Raw genomic sequence first — 21,019 nt, forward strand, 5'->3', positions numbered from 1 at the left:
ACACTACATTGCATTGTTTTTCCTGGAAGTTTCTTTCTCTTGTTATTCTTTTCCTTTTAAGCCATGTTATGATGAAAAATAACAGACTGTTATCAAAGAAGGGTAGTATACTCTTAAATACTTTAAGTGGCAAAATGAATTTTTTTTTTTTTTTTTTTTTTTTTGCTAAAACAGTAATACGTGCCATAACCTCGTGGTGGTGGAAATAATTTACACTAGGTTTATCATCTGGATGATCTATGAAAAGGATTCTTTCACACAGGTTATATGATGTAGCAGAGGAAGCATTTGGTCTGAGTCAGTTGTGGAAAGCGAATATCTGTATGGTTTGGGGAATCCCTCTCTGTCTCAGGGTCCCCATTTGTTCATTAGGTGACCAGACTACAGAAGAGGCCACAGTCATTTTTTGGTAATGACTTTCCTTCATCATCCTCCTTCTCCTGTTCCCTCCCCACTCCTGCTCTCCTCCTTCTCCTCTTCTTCTTCCTCACCTAATCTCCTTCATCTAAAGTCCGCAGTGAGTCCCCAGACAGACAATGAAGGAGGGCTATAGGGTGTAGGGTGGTGAAAGGCAGGGTCATCTAGGAGTAAATAGAGGGAAGGAGCAGCACCCATCACTTTGGCCAAGTTGTAGTTCCTCCTTCAATTATGGACAAATCTTTTAGGTGGTATCCTGGCCGTGGCCAGCAGACCCTAGACCTGCCTGTCCTTCTTGATCTACTCTTTGCAAATCCTTTCATCAGATAGCTTTGGGGGAGTCCTTCCAGTTTTAATAGACTAAAATTTATGTACTCATTTGTGGGGCAAATGTATCTCAGCTGCCTACCTGAAGTCCCCCCCTTTTTTCTTCTACTGGGAAAGTTCAAGGAAATGTAATGGTTTTTCCAGAAACTGTTTGTGCCGGTTGTTCTGTTTACCCTCATGTTCCATTCCATGACGGATGAGAATGGTCACAGAGCCTAATTTATAAACCGCATATCCTATGCATCACTTATGTAAAAATATTCTAGCCCACAAATCTTAAAAAAAGAATGTTAATGCATCCCATCCAGAGGACCAGCTAAAGCACACACACACACACACAAATGCTTAGACCAAAGAGCTGTGTCACTCAAATTTCTTGTTATCAGGATGAGATGAGGCAACTGTGTTTTCCTCTGAAACATGCCAGTATTTCCTAAATCCTCATATATTTTGTTGGGAATTACATTATTTTATAATACCTCTTACTAGAATTTAGTTTTATCTCAAACACATGGTTTAGAAATATTAGCTTAAACTTCCAAGAAGAGAGTGTCATTTTCATGAATGTGAGATGTTGTAGTTGTGGGTATCTATAGGAAAACGACGAGCTAGTCTAGTTAGTAAATACTATTGATTGGCTATTAGAGGACATCTGTGGCTACTTTCCAGAGTTCTGTGATTCAGTAACATAAGAAAATGTCACAAAGGGAGCACATTTCAAAAAATTAATAGCTATGATTTTGTAAAACATTTTACAGCCTGAATATTTGTTTTTCTTAATTAAAGAAAATACACAGGGCCCTCACATCAGCTCACTCCTCTCTTTTGAGAGAAAGGACCATGACACTGTTACCCCACAGAGTGACCTGAGAGACTTAACCAGACATAATACTTGACATCTGTACATTATCCAGTTTTTACCATGTAAAGGGCAACAGAATTTATGACCAATGAGAAATATGTAGTCTCAACTGAGTGCAAAATTTGGAAAGTATTAGGCAGACAGTGAGACCTCTATTATTATTATAATAGAAATGCTGATTAAAGATATACTTTCTTTAACAGATGTTAAAATGCCAATTCCCAAGCGATATGAGGTAATATATATTTCAAGCACCAATTAAGTGACATATTTTCTAAGATTTCAAAATTCTTTTAAGCAATGTATCCTTTTTGTAGCCCTATAATAAATAAATAAAATATAAATTTCCTGAGTCTTGGAAAATGCACGTTTCTTATAATTATATAAACTATGAATTCTTCTAAATGGTTCAGAAGTTTAAGTTATCACAGGTGAACATTAGGATTTTTTCACGTTCTAGAGACATGCATCCCATACAACCATCTTGACTGTACTACTGTATTTTAAAAGGAGTAAAATAAACAATATCATTTAATATTAGGCAGTTAAGTACAAATATGCCAGATAATGTAATAGAGATATTGCCAAACATCTGTCACATTTGTGAATAAGCTTCGTGTGTCTGATAAGGTGGCTCACTTCATTGAAAAATAAAGCAAACCTCACAAACCTGGCACAAGCTATTCTGTGCGAAATCCCACGCCATTTGCACAGCTAGGAAGTAGGGGTTAGATGCCTCTTTGCTGGTTCATTTCACCATGGATCCCACTTGCTGTAGGCCTCTCTACATCATGTTTCCAAAGGAGAGAAGTCACTTTGAGTGCAGGAACTTGTCCCCAGCAAAACAAAGCATGTGACCCCCTGATGCCATTTGACTGAACGATATTTAAAATTGGACAAAGATTTTTCCCTCATTAGATGCTGGCAGAGTTTTGCTTCTTTTCAAAGTCTGTCATTCTTTCAACTGTGAGTCAGAGCTCAAGCTAACTAAAACCTGTGAAGGAAAGGATTTTGCGGGTTTTCACGGAGAATCTGTAATTCTTTTTCAGAAGTAATTAAAAACTACACAAGAATTTTCTCTGGGGGCACTGGTACCGATCTCCTGCACCTTCAGTTTGCTACATGGCTTGGGATCCACTCAGAGCCGGCTGGTGGCTCAGGCTCATTTGAGTGGGTGTCAGGCCGCTGTTTGAAGGGTCTCCGTGGTCTCGCCAGGGCGCTGGGCGCCTGTGTGTGGACTGCATGGAATTGCGTGCAGGTCCCTTGAGATTTCTCAGCGAGGGCTTCGCGGAAGGCTCCTGTGAGAGGGCTCCGCGGAAGGCTCCTGTGAGAGGGCTCCGCGGAAGGCTCCTGTGAGAGGGCTCTGTGTATAAGGCTCCTGTGAGAGGGCTCTGTGAAGTCTATGTATTATCTCTGAGAGGTCCCCGTGTGGGGTGAGTGTGGGTCCCCGTGTGGGGTGAGTGTGGGTCCCCGTGTGGTATCAGTGTGGGTCCCCGTGTGGGGTGAGTGCGGGTCCCCGTGTGGGGTGAGTGTGGGTCCCCGTGTGGTATCAGTGTGGGTCCCCGTGTGGGGTGAGTGTGGGTCCCCGTGTGGGGTGAGTGTGGGTCCCCGTGTGGTATCAGTGTGGGTCCCCGTGTGGGGTCAGTGTGGGTCCCCCTGTGGGGACTCTTAGTGGGGGGCCCTCCATTGCTGGCCTTTCTGCACCTCACAGAAGGAGAAGGGCAAAGGGACTTGCAGCTTCTTGTTTCTTGCTGTTCTGTCAGTGTCCCTCTGTGTCACTTCTCCCGACAGGTGCCTTGGGCGTCCGGCACCCTCAAACCCAGCACTCACCTCTTGGTGCCCCTGAGAGGACCCGGCAGCAGTCAGGCTCAGGGGCCCCGCTCTGTGCCAGCCTCTCCTGAGCTCTGGAAGTTGTTCTGTGCTCTGGGTCCCAGCCCCTCCCAGGGCCCCTGGCTGTGCCCCCAGTGCTGTGTCTGCCCCGGAGGAGGAGGGGGCCCAGAGGTGAGACCTGGCTCCAGGGAGAAACCACAGCACAAGCAGGCCTGTGGCCGCTCCCCCTCAGCAGGTCCTGGTCCCGCATGTTGGGGTCCTGACAGGCGTAGGGCAGGGCCATTCAAGCTGTCACCTGGATCAGGGGACCCTCCTGGAGCAGGACTCTGCAGCACGGGAGTGACTGTGACACAGAGCCCCAGATTGCTCTGTAGAATTGCTCCTGTCTCCCTGGTTTCCCGTGTGGACGGGCCGGGGAGGAGAGCTGACGGCACCCTCGTTCTCCGCAGGTCACTTCCCGCCCGCTGGGTGACACATCCTGTCTGCTGGCCTCTTCCCCCTCCAGGCTCTGGGGTGAGCAAGGCTGACAGCAGGTGAGACTTGCTATGACCCCAGCACAGTCCCTGAGCCTGTTAAGTCCCACTTGTCCCCTGGGGGCCTCCTTGGGCCACGCGTGTAGGTAAAGGTCACAGACCGCGAGTCTGTCGTGAGCTCCCAGTCCTGTGAAAGTTGATTAAATACATTGTGGGGAAGTGAACCTTCCCTGCTTGGGGGCTCCACGGCCTCTGGGAGCCTGGCCCTCTGTGGAGGAGCTCCAGGGGCCTTCCCTCTGTCTGGGCTCCGGGAGCTGGAGTAGGGGGAGAGTCTGGGCTGGGGCCACCATAAGCCACTGGCCCCTGACTTCTTTTCTCTGGGCCTGTACACGGTGGTGGGACGCCAGGGGCTCCTTGGTCACTGCGCCATTTATGGGCGCCTCTGCCACTTGCCTCCTTCCCCTGCATCCCACCCTAGGGGCACATGACAGACAGTGAGGTGACTGCACACACAGTCACACCCCTGCTCGTTCCCCAGGGGGCGGTGAGCACTGTGAGTAGGGCTGTCCTCTCCTCCGGGGCAGGGGTGGACGGCCCTCGGCGGCCTCCATGCTCATCACCTCACACCCTCAGACCTGGGAGTGCGCGGTCCTCCTCCTCACCGCTGCTCCAGGGTGCGAGAAGGACAGAGGACGGGTGACGCTCCCGGCCCACCTCAATCCCAGCTCCGTCGGGGAGAGAAGGAGCTTCCAGGGCAGGCATCATCTATCCCCACCAAGACATGGGGGCAAGGTTTCTGCCACGTCTGGACTCTGGGCTAGCACTGCCCCCAAACTCCTCTCCTTATTCTGACATGTGAACTTGTCTCTGACACTTTCTGGAGCCTGAGGGGAATTTCAGCCTCTTCAGACCCCTCCCCTACAGTCCCACAAGTTCAAGGTAGAGAGAGAGCAGGAGAGGACTGAGCTGGTTCCTGAGAAGGGGGAGGTCTTTAGGTTTAGTTCACCTTGACACGTCCTGAATGCTGTTGCTTGTTTCTGTAATGCTGCTATTATGGAAACTTAAATGCAGTGAGGGAATTGAGGGGAGGATGGGTATTCCACGCTGGGATCAACCTCCCTCCATGGCCCCATCCCATCTGGAAGCCAAAGCAGGCACCTGGGAAGAGTGGACCCTGATCCCTTCCTTCCCCCCAGCAGGGCACAGACAGAGGCCACCACCTCTCATGAGAAGAAACATTTATTTTGGGAAACAAAAATTGTGGTAGGAAGAAGCCACTAACACATAGACAATGTCTTAACATGAGAAGAAACAGGTTTTCTTTGCATGAACTGCACTTTTCCTTGCACTGCTTTCCTACCAGGAGAGGCATGAGAAGCACGCTCTGATTGACCAGAGGGAACACAGGCCTGAGTCACCTGCCACCCTTGGTCTATGCTGGCAGGGTCTGACTGGGGACTCCAGTTCCCTGGGTGGGAAGGCCAACTTGTCGCCCCTGCCTCTGGTATGCCTGCTGTTGTTAAGGTAGCTGTGGCCCTTGCGGGTGGCTTGGTGACTGTAGGCTGTATCTTTCAACACTCTTCTCTGTTCTGAAGAGGAGAGAACCCTGTGGTAGTGGGAATGCCCCTCTGCTGGGGCCTGGAGCTGTTCTGGGTGCTGATTTAACTCTGAGGCACAGAGTCCTTGGTGAAGCCCCAGTTTGTCTACTAGGACCTGTCCAACAGCTGTTCCAACCGCCCGAGGATCAATAGCCCTGCTCTCTACAACAGATTTGCCTTTGATTGGTTCCTGGTGGTGAGCAGTGGCTGATACAGGCTTGCCTTTTTGAGCCCTGCTCTCTACAGCAGATTTGCCTTTGATTGGTTCCTGGTGGTGAGCAGTGGCTGATACAGGCTTGCCTTTTTGAGCCCTGCTCTCTACAACAGACTTGCCTTTGATTGGTTCCTGGTGGTGAGCAGTGGCTGATACAGGCTTGCCTTTTTGAGCCCTGCTCTCTACAACAGACTTGCCTTTGATTGGTTCCTGGTGGTGAGCAGTGGCTGATACAGGCTTGCCTTTTTGAGCCCTGCTCTCTACAACAGATTTGCCTTTGATTGGTTCCTGGTGGTGAGCAGTGGCTGATACAGGCTTGCCTTTTTGAGCCCTGCTCTCTACAACAGACTTGCCTTTGATTGGTTCCTGGTGGTGAGCAGTGGCTGATACAGGCTTGCCTTTTTGAGCCCTGCTCTCTACAACAGATTTGCCTTTGATTGGTTCCTGGTGGTGAGCAGTGGCTGATACAGGCTTGCCTTTTTGAAGGGATTCTTCTGTTCCTTTGCCTTTTTTATTGTGGCTAAGACACTGCAGAAAGTGCCTTGTCCATTTTTGGCTTTCTGGTGAAAGCTCTCTCTTCTCTGGCGAGAGCTGGGGGTATTTGCTCCCAAGGGACTCTCCTCTTTCCCTGACCTGAGAAGCGTGGCTCATCCCACTTGCTTGAGAAGCCTTTAGTCCTGAAGACCTTTCTTCATACTCTCCCGGTTTGGGCCTCCAATCGTCCTCCCTCTCATCAGCTGGGGCAAACATCTTGCTCTGGCTGTTCATTTCTTCATCCTCTTCTGGTTTGAGCCTCTCACAGACCTCCCCATCATCACTTGAGGCAAACTGGCCCTTACACGGGTCCCTAACCTTTGCTTTCCTGGGTTCCTGTTGTCCCTGGTTGCTTCTCGTTTCTTCGTGTTCTCCTGGTTGCAGTCTCCTAACGCTCCTGCACTCCTCAGCTGGGGCAGGCGTCTCGCTCTGGCTTCTTGTTTCTTCATGCTGTCCTGGTTGGGGCTTCGTGAAACCCCTCCACTCCTCAGCTGATGCGAGCACCTCCCTCTGGCCCTTCATTTCTTCATGCTCTTTCGGTTGGGGCCCCTTAAAGTCCCTCCGCTCCTCAGTTGGGGCAGACATCTTGCTCTGGCTGTTCATTTCTTCATCCTCTTCTAGTTCGAGCCTCTCACAGACCACCCCCTCATCAGCTGAGGCAAACTGGCCCTTACACAGGTCCCTAATTTTTGGTTTCCTGGGTTCCTCTTGTCCCTGGCTGCTCCTCATTTCTTCATGCTTTCCAGGTTGGAGCCTCTTAAAGCCCCTCCACTCCTCAGTTGGGACAGACATCTCACTCTGGCTCTTAAATGAGTCCTTAAGTTTTGGTTTTCTGAATTTCTGCTGCCCCTGGCTGCTCTGTTCACTCACGTTGAGGTCATATGGCACCACCTGGAAAGCTGGCGCGTCCTCACTAGCATGTTCCCTCTGGGAACTGGAAAGAGACCTATGAGAAGCCAAGATGTCTGCAGGAAGGAGCACATCAGTGTGAGAGTCTTGAAGGAGCTCACCAGTGGCACGGCCTTGAGCCACCTGTGTTTTAAGGCATGGCTCCTTTGGATGTTGGGCAACTGACTTTGTTGGTAGTGACAGGGTTTTCCTAGCGGCTGGAAACCCCAAGACAGTCCCATTCTCCCAGCTTCTGCCCATGAGGTTGACTGTGGGCACCTGATAAAGCAGTCTGCCCTCCTGTCCAGTCAGAGGGGCCTCTGAGGGCCCATACCTGTCACCAGGTGAAGTCTTTCCCAGGGCCCTCTGGATTTCTGTATGCTCAGGTGAGGGAACAGGGAGGGGACTCACCAGGGTGGGAACTGTTGCTTTTGTTATCACTTTCATTCCCTGATGGGGCTGAGGTTTTCCCAAGAACTTATTAGCAAAGTTGGCTTTTGAGTGTGCCCCAGATTGCCAGGTGGCAGAGGGGGAAATGGTGGACCTTGGAGAGGACAAAGGTTGAGCCCCACATGCCTTGAGATTTATGGGCTCAAAGGCCTGTTCGGGTAGGCCCCACCTGTGCCTTACCCGCCACCTTATAATATGTGCTTCCAGCATCTGCCGAATGCTTGGACTGAGGAAGGAAAGCACACGGGAGGAGTTTACACAGGGTTTCCAAGACTTCAAGGGTGCTAGATTTCTGATTTCCTCGTGAGGGTGGGGCTTAGAAAAAACACAGTTGGCAGCAAGCCAGGATTGACGCACAATCACAGGGATCAAACCTTGATTAATCTGCATCAACTCTGTGCTGAAATGGGCTTTCAAGATTTTTTCTAGATGTTTCTTCTCTGGGCTACTGGGTAAACAGTTTCCAGAGTCACTCATCAAGGGCCTCATCAGGTATCTTTCTGACTCCTTTTCAGAGTTTCTTTGCAGAAACTTCCCTGGGAGCCTGGCCCTGGAGGAAGCTTTTGAGATCCTCCTCAGACATGGCCTTAGACCCTTGCCGAAATCCTTCCCTGGTTGAAATTGCATTTGACCCTTCCTATGGGATCTCCTAGGGCGCCTGGACCTTATCTTCTGTGGGTCCAGTCTCCTTTTGCCTGTAAAAGCAGAGGGCTGCCAGGGTCCCTGCTTGCCCTGTGCCTGATAAGTCCTTAAAAATTGGCGCTGAGAGGAACTCAATTCCAGAGACAGAGACAGGTGGATACTGAGGCACAGGCCCCTCTTGGTTTGATCTTTGATGAGCCTCTTTTGAAGATGTTGCTTCTGGAGATCAGGGCCAATTAAGTCCTCATGATGAATAGAAACTGACCTTTCGGCCTGAGAGCGCCCCCTCTCTTGGGGAAGGTTGAGACTGAGTTGGCTAAAGCCTTTCTGAGATCTTTTGACCACAGAGGATGAAGGCTTCCCACTTTTCAGTTGCTTCTGCAACAAGGGGCATTTCAGACATTGAGTTTCAGTTGGGATAAAATATGGTGTCTTGTTCTGAAATGTAGGACAATCTAGTCCACAGGTACTCATCTGGGGTGGAGAATAAGGTGGTCTGAATGGGAGAGAAGATGGGAGGTAGGGCTGGGCCTGGATCTGAGCCAGAAGTGGGGACTGGCACGGAGGCAAGTTTTGAGTGAAAGGCTGGGGTGGGACCCCCGGGCAGGGCAAGACTGCGACCTGGGAAGGACCTAAAGGTATTCTAAGTTGAATTGAAACTAGAAAGCCATTAGAAACTCCACTGAATAAAACAAAGAGTGCCTGCTGTTGAGTAGAGCTCCTAGTAGCCACCAGGGACTCGCTGTGCAGAGAGGGGTGACCCCGGTAGAGCTGGGTGTATGTCAGTTCCAAGTGGTCCCTCAAGACCTCGGAGTGTAAGAGCTGCCGAGGACCGGGTAGCTGCTCTGTTTTGTCTTTCCTGTTCCAGAAAGATTGAGGGGTTGTGTTGTCCTGCTCAGCACCCAGTGATTTCCACGCATTCCCTAAAGTGTTCAGGTGGTAGTCTGAGCTCATTTGTTCCGAGAATGACCCATCCTTTTCTTTCCCCTTATGAATCTTTAGTTCTACTTTCTTGGTGATTAGAATCTCCAGCAGCTTCTGGACTTCAGGGTTGACAAGTGAGGGGCTACCAGTCTCTACCTGCTTGTCTGTGGGCTCTTCCTGGAACGGGGCCCCTGGTGGCTGGTGGGACAGGTGTTCTTGCCGGGACTCACTCTGTGATGAGGTGGGGAAGAACAAGGCCTTGGTAGTCTTCCACCAGAAGGACAGGAACAAAATGGGATAGCATACGAGGCCAAGACTCAAGATGGCTGCGATGGTAGATGCCAAAAAAGAGTTACCTGGAGGTGAGCTCTTTGCAACAGTGCCAAGGGTGATTTTCTTCAAGTTGGATTGGTCTTGAGGTTCTTTTGACAGGGTGGAGGCCACAGGTAAAGAGCCCTGGGTCAGAGGAGCCAGGGCAGCTGATGGGCACGTGGCAGGAACAGCCTCTTCTGCAGGTTCCCTGCAGGGCTGGTGGGCTCCAACAGACGCTGCTCTGCACACCTCACCAGGGGGGTCTTGATAGGAGAGCTGATGAGAGCTGCCCTTGTCAGGGAGCCTCCCCACGTGGCTTCAGGAGACATGAGGCACAAGCTGCAGCCAGGAGCCCCCAGGGCCAGGAGGGCTGGGCAGGCCAGGCAGGGGTGGGCACCTGTGGCCCACGGCCCTCCACGGCCCCCATGCTGACTTCACAGTGCTCCTGCTGTCCCTCACCCCAGGGCTTTGGCCATACCCCACCCTCAGCGCTCCCCCTCCCAGCTCAGCCCCAGGCTGCCTGCAGCCCAGGTGTCACACCATAGGCTTTGGGTGGAAGAAGAACCCAGGAGAGAAGGGGAAGATTCTTTACCTTTGTAGAAGTGAAGTCAGGGCCCGAACCTCTTCCAGGCAATCTCTGAAAACTGGAAAACAGCAGACTGGGTCATGGTGGTGAAGGCAAGGGCTTAGGGGGTCTTACAGGAGGCTGAGTGCTGTGTCCCTTAAAGGGGACACCATTGGGAGATTGGAGCCCAAGCACCAGCGTCCAGGGCCACAAGATCCCTGACAGTGATGGCGAAGCTCATGAAAGGGTTTATCATTTACAAAGTACTTCCATATCCATTACCCCTTGCTGCGCTCACATCCTCCCTGTGGGGGACAATGGGCAGGGGTCACATCACAGAGGAATCTGAGCAAAGTTAAACAACTTGTCCACGGTCGGACCTGGAGGTCCCTCCTCCCAATCCAGGCAATCTATTGGTCCACTGTAGCCCACACACCCCTGCTGGGCCACACCCTTTTCCGGGCCCCTTACTGCTTCATTGTGCGCATGGAATCTGGGAAGTATCTGGGTTCTGCTCTCCTTCCCAGGAAGCTCCCTGAGGGTTCTGCTTCTTGAGGCACAGGCCCTGCCACTGGCCTCCTCGGAGCCTGTGGAGTGGGCCCTCAGGGCTGGGAGAGATGGGGCCTAACCCTCGGGGCACACAGGGCTGAATGGCACAACTTACCTTTCGAAGCTCTGTTTTTCATCTTAACCTTGCGTTTCCCCCTCCACTCCGTCTGATGCTGAGAGACAGAAAAAACGAGGACCTGGGACCCAATTCTCACTCTCCCCTCTCTAGACAAGCATCAGACACTCAGTGTCCATACATAATATGACTTTTTACATTTAACTAACAGAGCTCTGTGGTTTTTCTTTCCTTTCACTCATTTTTAAAGAGGATAAAAATATTTTCTGTTTTCCTTCTCTGAAGAACATAAAGAAGGATTTTCAATGTGAGATTCACCCTGGATTTCTTTTGTCACTGTTCCTCTGCTCAAGAAACACACACATTCTCTGAACTACGGGTTCATCTGAGCTCCAACAGGTGGGTCTCTGCTTCCCGAGGCCAGGGCCACTCCAACCCCCGCTCTGAGGCTCTCAGGGCCTCAGCACTGCCAGCAGATCAGCCCTCATCCGAGACACATGTTCACAGCTGGTGATCCATTGCTCATGGGCCTGTCCTCTGGCTGAGATTGAACTCAGTATCCAGTCCTCGACCTCTGGTCACTGTGTGTGAGACTTGCCCTGGAGCCCTCTACCACACCTGGACAACTGGTCTGAGATCTTTGGATACAAATCCTAGTGTTCACTCTATCCCCTGCCCAGGCTGGCTTGCCCTTAGAGGGATGACGTCCTATTCTTAGGAGTAGATGTCCTATTCTTTCCCATTCCAGGAGTCTCTGAAGTTGATTCAGAAAAGTGGAAATAATAATAGAAAAGAAGGGAGAAGCATGTGCTTGTGGGTCTGGCCCAAGGGTTCTTTACCTTCGTGATGTTTCCATGTTTCCTAGGAGGTGGTGAAGATAGATTATTCTGGAGGTAGGAGAGTAACAGGAAATAGAGCCCCAGTCCACACAGAAAGCCAAGGATGGTGGCACTCGCCCAGGAAGTGCGACTGGAGTACAGCCAAGTATCAAAAGTGCTTTTCAGAGAAAAGAGAGGATTCTCCATCATCTGAATCACATTGCTGGCTTCAGGCAACTGAGCACAGGATGTGTACTTGGGGACTGAAGTCCTAGGCCTACATCATAGAGCTGTGGTCTGGTCACAAAGGGCTCTTGAGGGTGGAGGAGGGAGTAATAGAGGAGGAGGCTGGACCACGGCCCCTCCCCACCATCCGCCCCACAGCTCTATCCCTCCACCCTCATGGGTCTTCTAGACCTTAGTCAATTTTCTATTCATTCCACCTGGAAATCACATTTTTCCTGGTTCCTCAGATCTCTTGGGGATTTCGAAAGATTCCCTTTCTCTCCTATTGAATCATTACTTATTTCAGCAGAAGCTGAAGATACAATAGGAAGGCCATTAATATGCAGTACACTTTTTGCTTCCCTTTCCAATTTTAGTGTTTCTGGAGTCATCATTTAATGTTGTGATAATATTCAGTTGAGAAACTTAAGTTTTCTGTTTTTTGACAAATAATTTGAGCCCTCAACAATCAAAAGTTTTTTTTTTTTTTATTAATTCAAGTGGTCTGCGGATTATCCAGTTCATTTGGATAATACCCGCCATAGGTATGGATCTCTTTCTAATTAATGTTGTCTGGAGAGAAAGGCGAAAACAGCTTTTTACAATTTAAATGTCATTGGTCTCCTGTCAGAATACGTTTTTATTGTGTTTTATCATACAAGATGGTACATTTCCCTACTACTTCCTCAGCATCTGTCAGGTATATTAGGAAATGGGTTTTTTCCTCAGGTAATTGCTCAAATCTGTAAGATGGTTTTAGGTCTACTCTCTCTGACCTGTTTTGACCTTTAAACCTCTTCGAGTCCTAAATGCACGTTGCATTTCTTTCTAAGATCCTGGGAGGTGTGGCCATTTGAAAAGCCTTCACTTTTTATCGCCATTGATATTTACTGTTATACCTCTCTGCGAGGGCTGCTTGATGGGGGTGTTACATGCACATTCCCCCTGCTTGTTTTCTGTGCTTTATGGGAGTAATGTGAGCTTTCTGTTTTAGATAATTTACTATGTTCTCCACTGTGGACAAAGCAGGGAGTGAGCATATTGCTGTAAGGCAAAAAAGCATGATTGATAAGGTGGGTGTAAAACAAGCCAAGAGTCGTGGTCCTCATGTGTGTAATAGGTTCCATCAAGTGAGGGACAAATGGAAGTGATGCAAAGAGAGAGAATGGAAATGAAACTAAGAAATAATCTCTCCATTTTTATTTTCTTCAATGTCACCAGCCTGGATGAAAAGACTTCAAAGCACATAGAACCAATGAGTCAAAAATTATATTGTAATTATACATCCATTATTTTCATGTGAGTTCTTAGATCATGTTTTACCAGGTGTTTTTCTGAAACATTTTTCTGAATAAATGGAAAGGTGTTCCTGATAGGCAGGAAAGGCAGGTATCAACATTTTACAATTGACTTCAGAGATGTAGAGAGCTGGAAAGAGTGTTGTTGGAAATTAATGACTTTTTTCAAACCCTTCCTAAAACTGAGGTTGCAGGACAAGCAACCAACAGGAACTCTAGAGAGTGACAGGCACCTGCAGGGAGAAACAGCAACTTGACATTCATTTACTTAAAACAGACACAGACTGAATGAATTATAAGCCCAGAGATTAAACTAGAGAATTTTAACAAATTGAGCAACAAAACAAACAACCAAATACCAGATTATAAACCAAAGAATAAAATAAATGTCCATGAGTCCATACTTATATAAATAAATCATTGACCAGAAAAATAAATTACAGAAAAATTACAAATAATATATAAAGATATTTAGATATTCCTGCCTCCAAGAAGTGGAGTTTTATTTTGATCATGTATTGGGTTTAGTGTTGGGTTTCTAGCTAACAGAGATTTGAGAGAGAAAAAGAATAACTTTACAGTGAATAAACCTGGCAGGTACCACCTAAGTCTAGTGGTCCTGATAACATCCTCAATTACAAGTCATCTTGAAATCATGTACCCTCTGATATGATGCATAAGAAAAGCATTCACCTCTGTACTATGCTTCCCCCAAACCCATAACCCAAGTCTAATCATGAGAAAATATCAGAAAAAAGCAAAATGAGAGATATTCAAACTTGAAAAAGTCATGAAAATCAAGAAAAGACTGAGAAGCTCTCACAGATTGAGGATGACTAGGCAGATAGGTAACTAAATGCAACATGTTATTCTTATTTGGATCTGGAACAGACAAAGGACGTTAATGGAAAAGCTTGGTGAAAGTAGAATGAAGTCTGCATTTTACTTAATAGTGTAGTACCAATGTTAATTTCTTAGTATTAACAACTGTACTATGGTTATATAAGATGTTAACATTAAGAGAAGCAGTTTCCAGAAGTCATCACTCCTATCCTTACGATAAGGAAAATCTGGAAACACTGGAAATCAACAATTCTTTCCCATTTCAGGAGTCTCTGTAGGTGATTCAGAAAAGTGGAAATAATAATAGAAAAGAAGGGAGAAGCATGTGCTTGTGGGTCTGGCCCAAGGGTTCCTTACCTTCGTGATGTTTCCATGTTTCCTAGGAGGTGGTGAAGATAGATTATTCTGGAGGTAGGAGAGTAACAGGAAATAGAGCCCCAGTCCACACAGAAAGCCAAGGATGGTGGCACTCGCCCAGGAAGTGCGACTGGAGTACAGCCAAGTATCAAAAGTGCTTTTCAGAGAAAAGAGAGGATTCTCCATCATCTGAATCACATTGCTGGCTTCAGGCAACTGAGCACAGGATGTGTACTTGGGGACTGAAGTCCTAGGCCTACATCATAGAGCTGTGGTCTGGTCACAAAGGGCTCCTGAGGGTGGGGGAGGGAGTAATAGAGGAGGAGGCTGGACCACGGCCCCTCCCCACCATCCACCCCACAGCGCTATCCCTCCACCCTCATGGGTCTTCTAGACCTTAGTCAATTTTCTATTCATTCCACCTGGAAATCACATTTTTCCTGGTTCCTCAGATCTCTTGGGGATCTCGGCTTGAACCCACCATTTTCATAGCCTTTGAAACTCTGAAATTCTCCCAGGATTTTGGCTGTTTCCCAACGATTTTAACTCTCACAATCTCCTTTGTTCACAATTCCATCGTTTTTTCATCTCGCATATTTACATTTAAGTTGTATCAATACTTTCTCAGCAAATTTCAGTTATACGATACAGTATTATCAACTCTGGTCACCATGTTGTACATTAGATCCTAAGACTTTCATCTCATTCAAAGTTTGTACCCTGTTGCCACCCTCTCCTTATTTCCCCCAACCCTAGCCCTTGGCAAACACTCCTCTGTTTCTATGAGTTTGACTTTTTTCTGTGTAGATTCTGTATATAATTGATAATAGGCAGTATTTGCCTTTCTCTATCTGGCTTTCACTTAGCATGATGTCCTCTAGATTCATCCACATTGTTGCAAATATGAACACCACTTTTCCCATATAATAAGTTTTTTACTTTCATCAACCCAGAAATAGAACTTTTTTTATACTTATTTAATTTTGAATATTTAATTTGTTATAGTTTCCATCCACCTTTGCCGACTTCACTCAGAATAATTAACACAAAAATTCAAACTAATGATGATTATTTCAAATTTACAAAACCAAGTATAACAAAAAGATAAGTAATTTAACCTCTAAATGATATGTTTTGAGTTAGTAACATTTTATACTTCTGAAGTTAGAAAAGCTTCACAAAAACTGTACACACACACACACACACACACACACACACACACACACATATTTTGACAGACCACTGCAGTATATTCAAATCCAAAAATTAAGCATGTCCTCATTTTCTCTAAATCTTTTGTATATTGTCTTGACCACATTTCTTCTCACTCTGCCCAAAATAGACAGTCTCCATTCTCCAGAGTTTAGAAACATGTGTGGAACACCCAGAAGTCAGAAATGGGTTAGGTGAGCTTAGGTTCTCATCTTTAGAGTAGACACTGGGAGTGGAGGACCAAGGCCTGGGTTAAAGTCATCTACAGTAGCCTTTTCTGATATCCCTAGTGTGTTCTACACATATTCTCTTTTTCAGAATACACCTTGCCTTCCCCCTCCTACCCTACCCTCTCCGGACCCTGGAGCTTCGAGTCTTGCCTGTACCTTATAGAGAGGGCACTTTGAGTCTTATAGGAAATCCCCTATGACATCATTGGACATCCCTTTTGGCAGGTGGAATTGGGTATTCACTTAGGGATTGTACTTTTTAATCACTAGCTGGTTAATTTTTCTTAATATGTGAAATATTTACTTGGCTATACTGTCATGAATGTACATGTTCAAGAACATGTCTCTAGCATCTACTGTTGCTTTTATTACAGTCTCTTCACCCTTTATGATATTGTCACTGGGGCATGACAGTCCTCAGTGTGAACAACTAGGGCACCTGAGGAGCATGGAGGTCCCTAATTTAGACAAGTAGAATCAGTGGAGATCATGGTGGGTCCTGATTTCTGCTTCATTTGCAGGGGGACTTATGACTGAAATGTGAGTCTCATCTTGACCTAGAAAATCAGGCTTGGGCATGCAAGGAATCACCTTCCAATATGATTCTGTGAGATAATGGAAAATATATATTGGTCTCTGCCACCAGTGCCTGGCACAGAGCTCCTGAAGCTCTTGTGATTTCCTGGGTGATAGGAGTGTCTTTTTTTTTAATTAATTTTTATTGGGTTATAGTTGATTTGCAATGTTGTATTAGCTTCTGCTGTACAGTAAGGTGAATCAGTTATACATAGACATATACACACTCGTTTTTAGATTCTTTTCCCATATAGGTCATTACAGAGTATCGAGTAGAGTTCCCTGTGCTATACAGTAGGTCGTTATTAGTTATCTATTTTATATAAAAGTGTCTTTTTGTGATAGGGATGGGGCAGGCACGTGGCTATGAGCGAGCAACCATCAGCAGTCCCACTCAGCCACTGGTTGGCTTTGCAGTGGGCCCCTCCCCCTCCCCTTCCTCTGTTTAAAAGGAGCCTGAATTCAGACTGGAGGAAGATGGTTCTTTGAGACACTAGTCTACCATCTTCTCAATCTGCTGGCTTTCTGAACAAAGTCATTATTCCTTACCCCAACACCTCGTCTCCTGATGTACTGGCCTGTCGTGCAGCGAGCAGAGTGAGCTTGGGCTTGGTTTCATTTTGCTCTCGTGAGGTGACTCTGGGTGGGCTCCTGGATGGCTCCTGGGTGAGGGCTGATCACCAGAAAGACCAAGCCATGATGCAGGCTTGACATTTTTAGCCCCACCCCACTAGTCTCTTGAGAAGGGAGAAGGGCTAAAAAGGGAGTTAATGACTGATCACATGCCTACATGAGGAAGTTTCCGTAAAAATCCCTAAAGCACAGGATTTGGAGAGTTTCCAGGTGGGTGAATACATCCACATTCTGGGAGGGTGACACACCCCAACACTGCGGGGGCAGAAGCCCCTGAGTTTGCGACCTTCTCAGATATCATCCTATGTATCTCTTCATCTGAATGTTCATCTATATCTTTTCTCATATCCTTCGATAAACTGGTAAATATATGTATTTCCCTGAATTCTGTGAGCCACTTTGGCCAATTAATGGAACCCGAGGAGGGGGTCTTGGGCATCATTTCCTGAGTACAAATTATTGATTCTCTGAACCCTTTTGTACACATGAGTGCTTAGATATTCACCTTTGTAGGTATTAGACAGTTACACATACAAACACTTACAGATTATGGAAAGATGATTTTTTACTTGATAAAAAGATAATCTTGGTTATACCAAAAGAGGTCTTGTATAAGTTGTTCTTATTACCCTAAGCTAGTATATTTATTTCCAATTTATGCATATTTTGATCACAGAATAATTTGTTGCATAGTTAACTCTCTTAGTAGTCACCAAAATCATGTTTAATGTCTTCCTCCAGAGATAAGACAACTTTATACTTAACAAGTCAAACAAAGGTCTCTTTCTGGAGCTGGGACTGAAATTCAAGTCTGCTACTTTATTGCCTCTTATCATCAAATGATGTAGGAACAAATTAAGAAAAATATAGAAGAATGTCAAGTAAGATAGTGGATATACTGTGAGTTATTTTATTTACTTTGTATTTAAAAACACATAACACTTGTGAAGTGTCAGGTATGGTTCCATTTAAAATACTGACCATTTAATAGTTTAATAGTTTATGTGTGACATAAATAATGTATATCTGTGGGACCTAACACAAAAAAAGAGCCTCACAAGCATGTCTGAAAATAGAATTGCCCTTAGCACTGTCAGACCATAACTGTGCAGTTTGTCAAGGTGTTCTTACTATCAAATTCCCAGTGTATCACTTTTCACTGAAACTTCTGATGATATGCATTTCAACCCTACTTTGCTGTTTTGATCAAGGTTTTCCTTCTTTCTACACTTTTACAACAGTACTGTAACATCGTAAGCATGATTCAAAGTGTAGTTCTTTAAAAACTTCCTTTAAGAGAATTTTAGAGAATCCTGCAAAGTACATTTCTCCACATGTATCATCCTACTTCTGTCAAACCACTTAGCATTTGCTTGATAGCGGAATCATCTACGGATATGTCTGACTTTTCTCCTAGATAGCAAATTTCTGGAGAGCAGGGACAGTTTTGGGCAGATTCAAGCAACATGGAGAAACCCTGAGATTCTGTGGGCCCAGGCGTCCCTCTTCCATGCAAGGCCTAGGTAGGGTTTGAGCCAGGTGACTTGCCCAAGATCATATGTCTAGTTTGTGGCAGAAATAGGCCTATCACACAGTCCCTTGACTCTTAGTCCTGTATTTTTATACCACACAGCTCAAGCCAACTGTGACCTGATTGTCCTTGTATAATGAAGATGGCCTTCCAATAAGCCAATAAGTAGATATTGGGCACTAAAATATGCCTAACATAGCAGCATGGGACTAAGGAGGAAATAAAAGAAAACTAATAAGAACCATCATGTATTTATTATTATGCCACCAAATAGAATTTTTTAGCCTTCATCCTTATAGTAAAGTACCAGTTTGGGGAAATAGCCCACTACCTTTGCTCATTTATGCACCGCAGATGATATGAATTGTCATTGGATCTGAAGACAATGTATGTGTTGACTTTAGTATCACAGATCTTATCTTCACTGTGCTATATTTTGCTTATGATTTGTTTATGAATTATGCATCTATGTTTATGAGGGAGATTGTGGTTCTTCCTGAAATGAAAGGTTCCTGGTCTTATTAACAGCTATGCCACGACCTCCACCATAGTCTTCCGGTTTGCCTGTTTCTTTGGTCTCAGCATTCTCTGCTATGACACACAATGCTAATGTCTGGATTGCGACGCGTGTAAATTCCAGCAAGGTGGAAGGAATGAAAGAGGATGAGAGAAATCTAGCACTGCCAGAAATTAAGAAGTGAAAAATCTTGGGGAAATGGGAATGGACACAAAAACCGTTAAAGAGAGTTTATTTCATGAAGACAAGGTTGTTTTCACATTCCAAAAAATCAATCATTATTACACATCATATTTGTAGGATAAAGGAGGAAAGTCCAATGATCACCTTAGTAGATGCAGAAAAAGAATTTGGTGTAACCCAGTATGTTAAATGACTTATTTTTCTATTGCATCATATTCTTGACAATCCTAATGTTGTTTCTTGTATTTAACAAACTCTAAAACCTAATCCTGCTCAGTACTTTTCTAGGCTTACATGTATATTTCTTATGAAGCCTTTAGGGCATGTGTTTAGAATGTAAATCAATAAGAAAACTCTTCCAGAAAACCTAATCCAACTAGAATAGTGTGTATAGTCGAGAGGAACCCTCGTGTTAAATAAAGGCCCCTCCCCTAAAAAATTAATCAGTATTACATTGGATTATTTCCCTGACCTATGTGATGATTTTTATCTCTGTAATAAAAGAAGCCATAAGTATAGGAAGTGCCTGCTGCTCAGTTATTAAGGTGAATTCCAGAAAGATTCCCTTTCTCTCCTATTGAATCATTACTTATTTCAGCAGAAGCTGAAGATACAATAGGAAGGCCATTAATATACAGTACACTTTTTGCTTCCCTTTCCAATTTTAGTGTTTCTGGAGTCATCATTTAATGTTGTGATAATATTCAGTTGAGAAACTTAAGTTTTCTGTTTTTTGACAAATAATTTGAGCCCTCAACAATCAAAAGTTTTTTTTTTTTTTATTAATTCAAGTGGTCTGCGGATTATCCAGTTCATTTGGATAATACCCGCCATAGGTATGGATCTCTTTCTAATTAATGTTGTCTGGAGAGAAAGGCGAAAACAGCTTTTTACAATTTAAATGTCATTGGTCTCCTGTCAGAATACGTTTTTATTGTGTTTTATCATACAAGATGGTACATTTCCCTACTACTTCCTCAGCATCTGTCAGGTATATTAGGAAATGGGTTTTTTCCTCAGGTAATTGCTCAAATCTGTAAGATGGTTTTAGGTCTACTCTCTCTGACCTGTTTTGACCTTTAAACCTCTTCGAGTCCTAAATGCACGTTGCATTTCTTTCTAAGATCCTGGGAGGTGTGGCCATTTGAAAAGCCTTCACTTTTTATCGCCATTGATATTTACTGTTATACCTCTCTGCGAGGGCTGCTTGATGGGGGTGTTACATGCACATTCCCCCTGCTTGTTTTCTGTGCTTTATGGGAGTAATGTGAGCTTTCTGTTTTAGATAATTTACTATGTTCTCCACTGTGGACAAAGCAGGGAGTGAGCATATTGCTGTAAGGCAAAAAAGCATGATTGATAAGGTGGGTGTAAAACAAGCCAAGAGTCGTGGTCCTCATGTGTGTAATAGGTTCCATCAAGTGAGGGACAAATGGAAGTGATGCAAAGAGAGAGAATGGAAATGAAACTAAGAAATAATCTCTCCATTTTTATTTTCTTCAATGTCACCAGCCTGGATGAAAAGACTTCAAAGCACATAGAACCAATGAGTCAAAAATTATATTGTAATTATACATCCATTATTTTCATGTGAGTTCTTAGATCATGTTTTACCAGGTGTTTTTCTGAAACATTTTTCTGAATAAATGGAAGGGTGTTCCTGATAGGCAGGAAAGGCAGGTATCAACATTTTACAATTGACTTCAGAGATGTAGAGAGCTGGAAAGAGTGTTGTTGGAAATTAATGACTTTTTTCAAACCCTTCCTAAAACTGAGGTTGCAGGACAAGCAACCAACAGGAACTCTAGAGAGTGACAGGCACCTGCAGGGAGAAACAGCAACTTGACATTCATTTACTTAAAACAGACACAGACTGAATGAATTATAAGCCCAGAGATTAAACTAGAGAATTTTAACAAATTGAGCAACAAAACA

At 45.3% G+C, this 21,019-nt stretch overlaps 1 protein-coding gene across 8 annotated transcripts in view; it reads left to right on the top strand.

The window, feature by feature from the left end:
• The window catches only part of LOC309621446 (uncharacterized protein), a 583,198-nt gene that overhangs the window by 366,255 nt on the left and 195,924 nt on the right, over nt 1–21,019 (top strand). The window lies entirely within an intron of this gene.

The sequence above is a fragment of the Balaenoptera borealis genome, assembly GCF_965194805.1.
Source record: "Balaenoptera borealis genome assembly, contig: HAP1_SCAFFOLD_463, whole genome shotgun sequence".
NCBI lineage: Eukaryota > Metazoa > Chordata > Mammalia > Artiodactyla > Balaenopteridae > Balaenoptera > Balaenoptera borealis.